This window comes from Sapajus apella, unplaced genomic scaffold (genome assembly GCF_009761245.1).
Source record: "Sapajus apella isolate SASKATOON/1434 unplaced genomic scaffold, GSC_monkey_1.0 scaffold75, whole genome shotgun sequence".
Taxonomy (NCBI): Eukaryota; Metazoa; Chordata; class Mammalia; order Primates; family Cebidae; genus Sapajus; species Sapajus apella.
The window spans coordinates 1,411,466-1,419,564 of NW_022437015.1; the positions used below are offsets into that span (position 1 = coordinate 1,411,466).

Here is an 8,099-nt window from a genome sequence, read left to right on the forward strand (position 1 = left end):
CCATGGGATAGCCCTTGGTATCCTTGGCCAACAAATAGGAAGTCCTCTTTCCTTTACTCCCATAGCTCACCTATCTAAACAACTAGACAACCCCACCTGAGGGTGGCCAACCTGCCTCAGAACCCTAGCAGCAGCTACCAGCCTAGCCTTAGAAAGCAAGAAACTAACATTTGGTCAAGACACCACAGTCCACAGCCCACATAATCTACAAGATCTCGTCTCCTGCCAAGCACTGAGCACACTTTCTCCTTCTCATATCCAACTACTCCATGCCCTCTTTCTTGAAAACCTTGACTTCTGCCTCTCCAAAAGTGCTCCCCTCAATCCTGCATCTCTGCTTCCAGTATCTTCCTCCTCTCCCACCTACTCCTGTGCTAAAATCCTTGATCACCTACAGCCTCATTTCCCTAATATCTCCCCTGAACCTCTCCCCGATCCTGACCACCAGTTATTTATAGATGGCTCCTCTTTCAAGTCAGTTGACTCCCATAAAGTCACTGGGTATGCAATCATCTCCCTTGACTGAGCAATCGAATCTAAACCCCTACACCCAGAGACCTCCTCTGAAAAGGCAGAACTTACAGTTCTCGCCAGTGCCCTAACGCTCTCCAAAGGCAAATGAGTCAACATTTATACCAACTCCAAATATGCCTATCACATTCCCCATTCTTATGCCACCATCTGGCAAGAGAGAGGATTTCTTACTGCCAAAGGATCATCACTAATGGCCCCCTTATTTACCAACTCCTCCAAGCTGCACACCTCCCGGCTAAAGCAGGAGTTTATACACTGTTGAGGAAACCAAACAGGGTCAGATGAGATCTCAAGAGGAAACAGAAAGGCCAACAAGGCAGCAAAAGGAGCCTCCCTTTCTTCTGCCCCTACCTCTCTCCTCCTTATTACCTCCAGCATCCAACCCCAATATTCCCCTGCTGAAAAAGCTTCACCGCTACAACAAGGGACCTTCTTCCAAGGGAACTAGATAGTCAAAGATCAAAAACTCATCCTCCCCCAAGCACAAACCAAAGAAATTCTATCATCTCTTCACCAGTCCTTCCATATTTGTTCATGCCCCCGTACCTACTCCTTTGCCCTTATTTATCTTCCCCCACCTATTTACCTCACTGAAAGACATAACCTCAAACTGTCATATATGCTCTGTCACTTCCTCCCAAAGGGCTCTCTGCTCTCCTCCTATTCCTACACATCAGCTAAGAGGAACACTCCAAGTGGAAGACTGACAAATAGACTTTACCCACACGCTTCCTGTTAAGAAGACTAAGTTTCTCCTTACTCTTACAGACACCTTCTGTAGGTGGGTAGAAGCGTCTCCCACCTCCTCAGAAACAGCTGCAATAGTCTCCCAAATTATTTTAACAGAAATCATTCCTAGATTTGGTCTCCCGTGCTCCATACAATCAGACAACGGCCCTAGCTTTATCCCCCAACAAGTTTCTCAGTCCCTTGGCATCCAGTGGCGCCTCCATATCCCATACTGATCCCAGTCATCCGCAAAAGTTGAAAGGGCAAATGGGATCCTTAAACTCAGTTAACCAAACTCAATCTTGAAGTCCAAAAGCCCTGGACTTCCCTTCTGCCCATAGCCCTAGCTCACATCAGATCCAGCCCAAAAGCACCCTCCTTCCTCAGCCCATTTAGTTAATGTATGGATGCCCTTTCCTCTTACAAAACAGTCTCACTTCTAACTCTCGGCTCGAAGAATACCTCCCAACACTTTCCCTCATCACCATCTCCTCCATGAACAAGCAGACCAGGCCCTCCCAAAGCCCCATGAAGGCCCCACCAACCGGACCCTCTTACCAGGAGAACATGTCTTTCTAAAAACTCTTAACCCAGCAAGCCTTAAACCAAAGTAGGAAGGCCCCTTTCAAGTTCTTCTCATGATCCCCACCACAGCTAAATTCTCAGGACATATCTCTTTGTACCAGCTTTCCAGATTAAAAGGAGCTCCTGAAGTGCCCACTGACCTACCAACTGCCATCCTCTGCCAGTTCTCCAGCACCCTCCTTAATCCAACCAAACTCCACCTTACGTCTGTCTCTGAGGAAGACCCATGAGCAGTAACTCCTTCATATATCACTTCTGCCCCTACTCCAGGTACCAAAGTCCTCATGACGAGGAACAACCTCCCCCTCCCATAGCACACCAAATATTAGAAGTCTTATCCTCTCTCTCCACTCCCATGCATAGAAAGATCTTAGCTCACCTATTCATTGCTCATTTGCAAGGGAAATTTGACTACCCATGGGCGCTATGAGCCATCTCATAGACCCTCTAGAAGAGAACACCTCCCCCTCCCCATACAGCCCCTACAAACTACTTCCCCCAGATACAGACTCTGATTCTTTCTCAAGCTCCTAATCCTTTTAATAGTCAGTCTCACTGCCTTTGCTCCCTCCGAGTCCTTTCTCACTTCTACAAGGCTTGAATAATCTCTCATTCTCACTCAGTCCTTGTTATTGCACTCCAACTCTACACTTGCTTCCCGTTGCTGGACCTGTTTCTCCCTTTCCTCTACTGCCTACTCAGCCATCCCAGTTTCTCAGCCCTGGGACCATATTCCCATTCGCCTTTCATACACCATCTGAAAGGGCTCTGCCTTTGTAGACACAGCCCTCACCCTCACTGGGAACTATCCCACTACCTTAATTAACAGAGCTACCAAACTTCTCCCCACATATACTGCCAATTACAACCGGCCAAAACTCCCTCACCCTGCCATCCAAGATCCCATAACCCTCCACGCCACAAAACTTGGCCAAGTCCCCTTGTGTGTTACCTCTTCCAACAGACACATACACGTAGGCACCATCTCTCCCTCTGCCTGTGGCTCAACTCAAACGATCTCTCATCCCTCTTTCCATACCTCACTCCGAGTAGATTATTCAGTTTCCTCTGAAGCTAATGGCCTCTTTACCTAGCCCCTCTGCATTACCTCCCCTCTTGCTTCTCAAACATGGACACCCCTTCTTCAGACAGGAGTCCTCAAGAGGGTCTCTCTTTCCTCCTCACTCTGGGTTGCTGAAGCTGAAACAAGTCCCTCCAAACAAGGAACTTACACACTCCAACACCTATTCTCAATCCATTTGTCTGTTTGCATTAACACTGCAGGCATCTTCTTTCTCTGCAGATCCATGATGTACTTCTATCTCCCTACCAGCTGGACAGGTACTTGCACCCTAGTCTACCGTACTACCAACATTAACCTTGTCTCTCCAAACCAAGAACTCCCTGTCCCTGCTATATTACACGCTCACTCAGAAAGAGCAATATAGTTCATTCCCTTATTAGTAGCCCTTGGAGTCACAACTACTGTCAGATTAGGAGCAGGAAGCCTAGGAACCTCATTATCATATTTTCAGTCACTCTCCCAAGATTTCCAATTGTCCTTAGAAGAAATAGCAGACTGTCACACACCTCCAAAACCAATTGGACCCTTTAGCAGCAGTCACCCTACAAAATCACAGAGGTCTAGACCTCCTCACTGCTGAGAAAGGACGTCTGTGCCTCTTTTTAGATGAACAATGCTCTTTCTACCTCAATGAATCTGGGTTAGTACGAGATGTTGTCAAAAAGCTCAAAGACCAAGTACGAAAATTTAAAGATTGTCAGTTCACCTGGCCCCAATGGTTCCGTAACTCCTGGGCACCTTGGCTACTGCTCCTCCTGGGTCCTACCATAACCCTTTTTCTCCTTCTAGCATTTGGCCCCTGCCTCTCCTCACCCAGTTTTTATAGAACTGTATTAAAGCTTTCACCAATGAAACAATACAAGATATGATGCTCCTCCAAGAATACTGACAGTTCCAGGAAACATAATCCCTATAATCTAGCCTCTCCCCACACATTGCCCCATCCAGCAAGAAGCAGCCAAATGATCATGGTGTCCCTCCTCTATTACTTATTAAGAGGCTGGAATGTTAGGGATAAGCTGCCTCAGAAAACCCCCTCCATGCAAGCTGATCCCTTCCCCCAACTCTGATTGCTCTGCAGCTGCATTTCTGAACTCCTACCTAGGCACCACATCAAGGCTGCCAGACATGCTACGATTAAGCAAAGCTTGATTACAGCCATCTGGGCAGCTCCAGGGAGAACAGGGAAAACAAATGTTTATTATCCATACTTATAAATTTTACACATACCTGCAAAATCCTGTTTTTTAAAAACTGCCACCACAAAAGTCACAGGATAATGTAAGTCTGTCACAAGTTGCCAAACTATTTCTGTGCCTGTTACAAGCTGATAAGATTACCTCAGTCCTGAAACTCCCTTAGATAAAGACAGTTAAGGTTGGAATTGTAGCAAAGATAAGGATGCACATAGCAGTTTTGAGTCTTGAGATTCAAGAGGAAAGGCTGATTATTTCAGTGATGGTGGAAGTGGATCAAGGGGAGGATCTGATGGTTGTGGACAGAGTGATTATGATGGTATTGGCAGTTGTGGTGACAGAACTGGCTTTGGCAAATTTGAACAAAGTAGACACAGTCATTGGTGTGACAATTCAGATGAAGATTATTGGTCAAAACCACTTCCACCAACTGAATACTTGGAGCAGGTACTCTTTTCTGGAGGAAACACTGGGATTCACCTTGAGAAATATGATGATGTACCAATAGAGACAACCAGCAGTAACTCTTCCACATATTGAAAATTTCAGTAATGTTAACATAGGAGAAATTATCATGGGGAACATTGAGCTTACTCACTGTACTCATCCTACTCCACTGCAAAAACATTACCCCTATTATTACGGGGTAAAAAGACTTAATGGCTTGTGCCCAAACAGGGTCTGGGAGAACTGCAGCATTTCTTTTACCCATATTGAGTTGGATATATACAGATGGCCCAGGAGAAGCTTTGAAGGCTGTGAAGGAAAATGGAAGGTATGGGTGCCATGAACAATACTCAGTCTCCTAGATTTTAGCCTCAACAAAAGAATTGGCTGTACAGATCTATGAGGAAGCCAGAAAAATTTCATACCAGTCTAGAGTTTATCCTTGTGTAGTTTATGGTGTTGCTGATATTGGTCAGCTAATTCAGGACTTAGAACATGGATGCCACTTGTTAGTAGCCATGCCAGGACATCTAGTGGATATGATGGAAAGGGGAAAGATTGGATTAGACTTCTGCAAATACTTAGTGTTGAATGAAGCTGATAGGATGTTGGATATGGGATTTTGACCTCAGATACGTTGTATAGTTGCACAAGATACTATGCTACCACAGGGCATTCATCACACCATGATGTTTAGTGCTACTTTTCCTAAGAAAATACAGGTGTTTGCTCACGACTTTTTTTTTTTTGAGATGGATTTTCACTCTTGCTGCCCAGGCTGAAGTGCAATGGCATGTTCTTGGCTCACCACAACCTCCACCTCCTGGGTTCAAGTGATTCTCCTGCCTCAGCCTCCTGAGTAGCTGGGATTACAGGCGTGTGCCACCACATCCAGCTAATTTAGTATTTTTAGTAGAGATGGAATTTCTACATGCTGGTCAGGCTGGTCTCAAACTCCTGACCGCAGGTCATCTGCCCGCCTTGGCCTTCCAAAGTGCTGGGATTATAGGCATGAGCCACCACGCCAATCTGCTCATGACTTTTTGAAGGAATCTATCTTTTTGGCTGTAGGCAGAGTAGGCTCTATCTGTGAGAATATCGCACAGAAAGTAGTTTGGGTGGAAGAGCCAGATAAACGATCATTTCTGCTTGATCTCTTAGATGCACCAGGGAAGGATTCACTAACTTTAGTGTTTGTGGAGACCAAAAAGAGGGGAGTTTCTCTGGAGAATTTCTTATACCAAGAAGGATACGCTTGTACTCGTATTCATGGAGACCAATCACAGAGAGATCAAGAAGGAGGCCGTTCGCCAGTTTTGCTTGGGGAAAAGCCCAATTGTAGTGGCTACAGCTGTGGCAGCACAAGGGCTAGACATTTCAAATGTGAAACATGCTTCAATTTTGATTTGCCAAGTGATATTGAAGAATATGCGCCTTGTATTGGTTGTTCAGGACGTGTAAGAAACTGGGGCCTTGCCACCTCATCCTTTAATTAAAGAAATATAAATATTACAAAAGATTTGTTGGATCTTCTTGTAGAAGCTAAACAAGAAGTGCCTGCTTGATTGGAAAATATAGCTTATAAACACTACTACAAGGGTGGTAGTCGTGCATGATCTAAAAGATTCAGTGGAGGACTTGGTGCAGAGACTATTGACAAAATAGTGGTTCCAGCAGTTCTGGCTTTAGTAGTAGCCATGCAAGCAGCAGCCACATTAGTGGAGTTGATCATGGCAACAGCAGCGGATTTGGTGGAGGTGGCTGTGGAGGCTTCTACACAGTGATGGATATGGAGAAAATTATTACTCTTGTTATAAGAGTTATTAAGAAATTATTTTAGGCAGATAGGAAAGGGAGTCCTTGGAAAGTTTTTGTTTCTTTTAAATCATCTCCAGAAATGCTTCTTGTCTAGCAGGAAAGCCCCAGTTCTTAGAGCCGGGCCAGCAAGCTTTGGTATGCAAATGCAGGCCATTAGAGACCGGGTCCACCCAAACAGGGCGATTTACGCCATCTTCTTCTTGCCTTGCCTCCATATGTGTCTGGCAACATGGCTGCCCCCACATATCCACACATGTGTAGAACATCATGGTGCCCTGCATTTGCATATTAAAAGGCTACTGTGGGAGGGCCAGCTTTTTCAAGGCTTACGTGAATGACATGCCTGGTCCAATTCCAGGAGCCCTATGCAAATGAGACACTACCTCCTCCAGCCTCTTCATATAAGCAGCCACTTTCCCACCACACTTGGGGTTTTTCTCTTTGTTTGAATCCCGCCTCCCTCTGTCTCAGTAAGGGGCGGGCTGTTTTCTTCTTCCTTCCTTCTTTCTTATTTATTAAACTCTCCGTTTGTTAAAACCATTCCATGTGTCTGTCATTTTACCTAAATTGACACGAGACTAAGGACCCTGGTGTTTCTCCAGTCATCTTAGCCATATCATGTTGGTGCATTGATTGGGAAACTGAGGTACAGCCTTCATTGGAGCGGTAAATATGGGAGCAAGCTGAAAATCTTCCAAGCTGAAAATTATTCCAAGGCACTCTTGGCCTCTATATTAAAATAAAATAAATAAAAATCAACCCAAACTACTTTCTGTGTGATATTCTCAGAGGTAGAGCCTACTCTGTCTACAGCCAAAAAGATATATTCATCCAAAAAGTCGCAAGCAAGTATCTGTAGTTCCGTAGGAAAGGGCATCCATCAGCCTAGTACATATGCTTAGTATTGGCTGCCATACTAAAGACTCAAATGTGAAACTTGCTGGTGAGAACATGGAGAACCCCCCAATACCCATGACTACTGGGAAAGTTGGCCATGTTTTGAACTAGCTTCTTTTCATGGGGAGACCTTGCCATCATGTGATGCTGGGGAAAGTTCTGAGGCAACAGAATTTCTGGCCAGGGCACATCCTGGCATGATTCAAAGGCCTCTGGACCAGACCCAGCCTCCAATAGCCTGTTCCGGGTGTTGGCAGAGAATCCTCAACTATTGTGTTGCAAAACTCTTCTTCCTTCTCCATCCGTGGCATCTTACTCTTTCTCTGGGTGAAATGTGCAGGGAATTTTACAGCCTAGGAAAGTAATCCTGTTAGGCAAGATCAGGAAACTGCCTCTAGGCTACCATTTCTTTGGCAAGCACATAGTATTTCTAAAGTAACAGCGCCACCTAGTGTAAATAAAAATCCTCTACATGAGACACTTTTTTTTTTCATTTTTCTTTTATGGTAACACCCCAGCTTCCTTTACACCATTAGAAATCAGGCTCTAGGCTTCTTCTGAGATTGGGAAGTTTCTGCCTTTAGCAGTTCGGAGTAAGATGTCTTCTGCAGCCAGATTTTAGTCCCAATATTGTCCCATCAGTAGGAAAATGCCCATTCGGTTCCTACATTCTTTTAAGTCACCTATTCTGTCTCCGATTAAAACAATACTTAATTAGTAAGGGAATTTTAAGTTCAGAAGTTAACTGGAACCATTTTTTTAAGGGTAAGTGCTTTAGCATGGGCTGTAATAGCAGCCAATCTAGCACA

The 8,099-nt window shown here is 44.9% G+C and overlaps 1 pseudogene; it reads left to right on the forward strand.

The window, feature by feature from the left end:
* Positions 1–4,333: 4,333 nt before the first annotated feature.
* Positions 4,334–6,402, forward strand: LOC116532303 (annotated as a pseudogene).
* Positions 6,403–8,099: the final 1,697 nt, after the last annotated feature.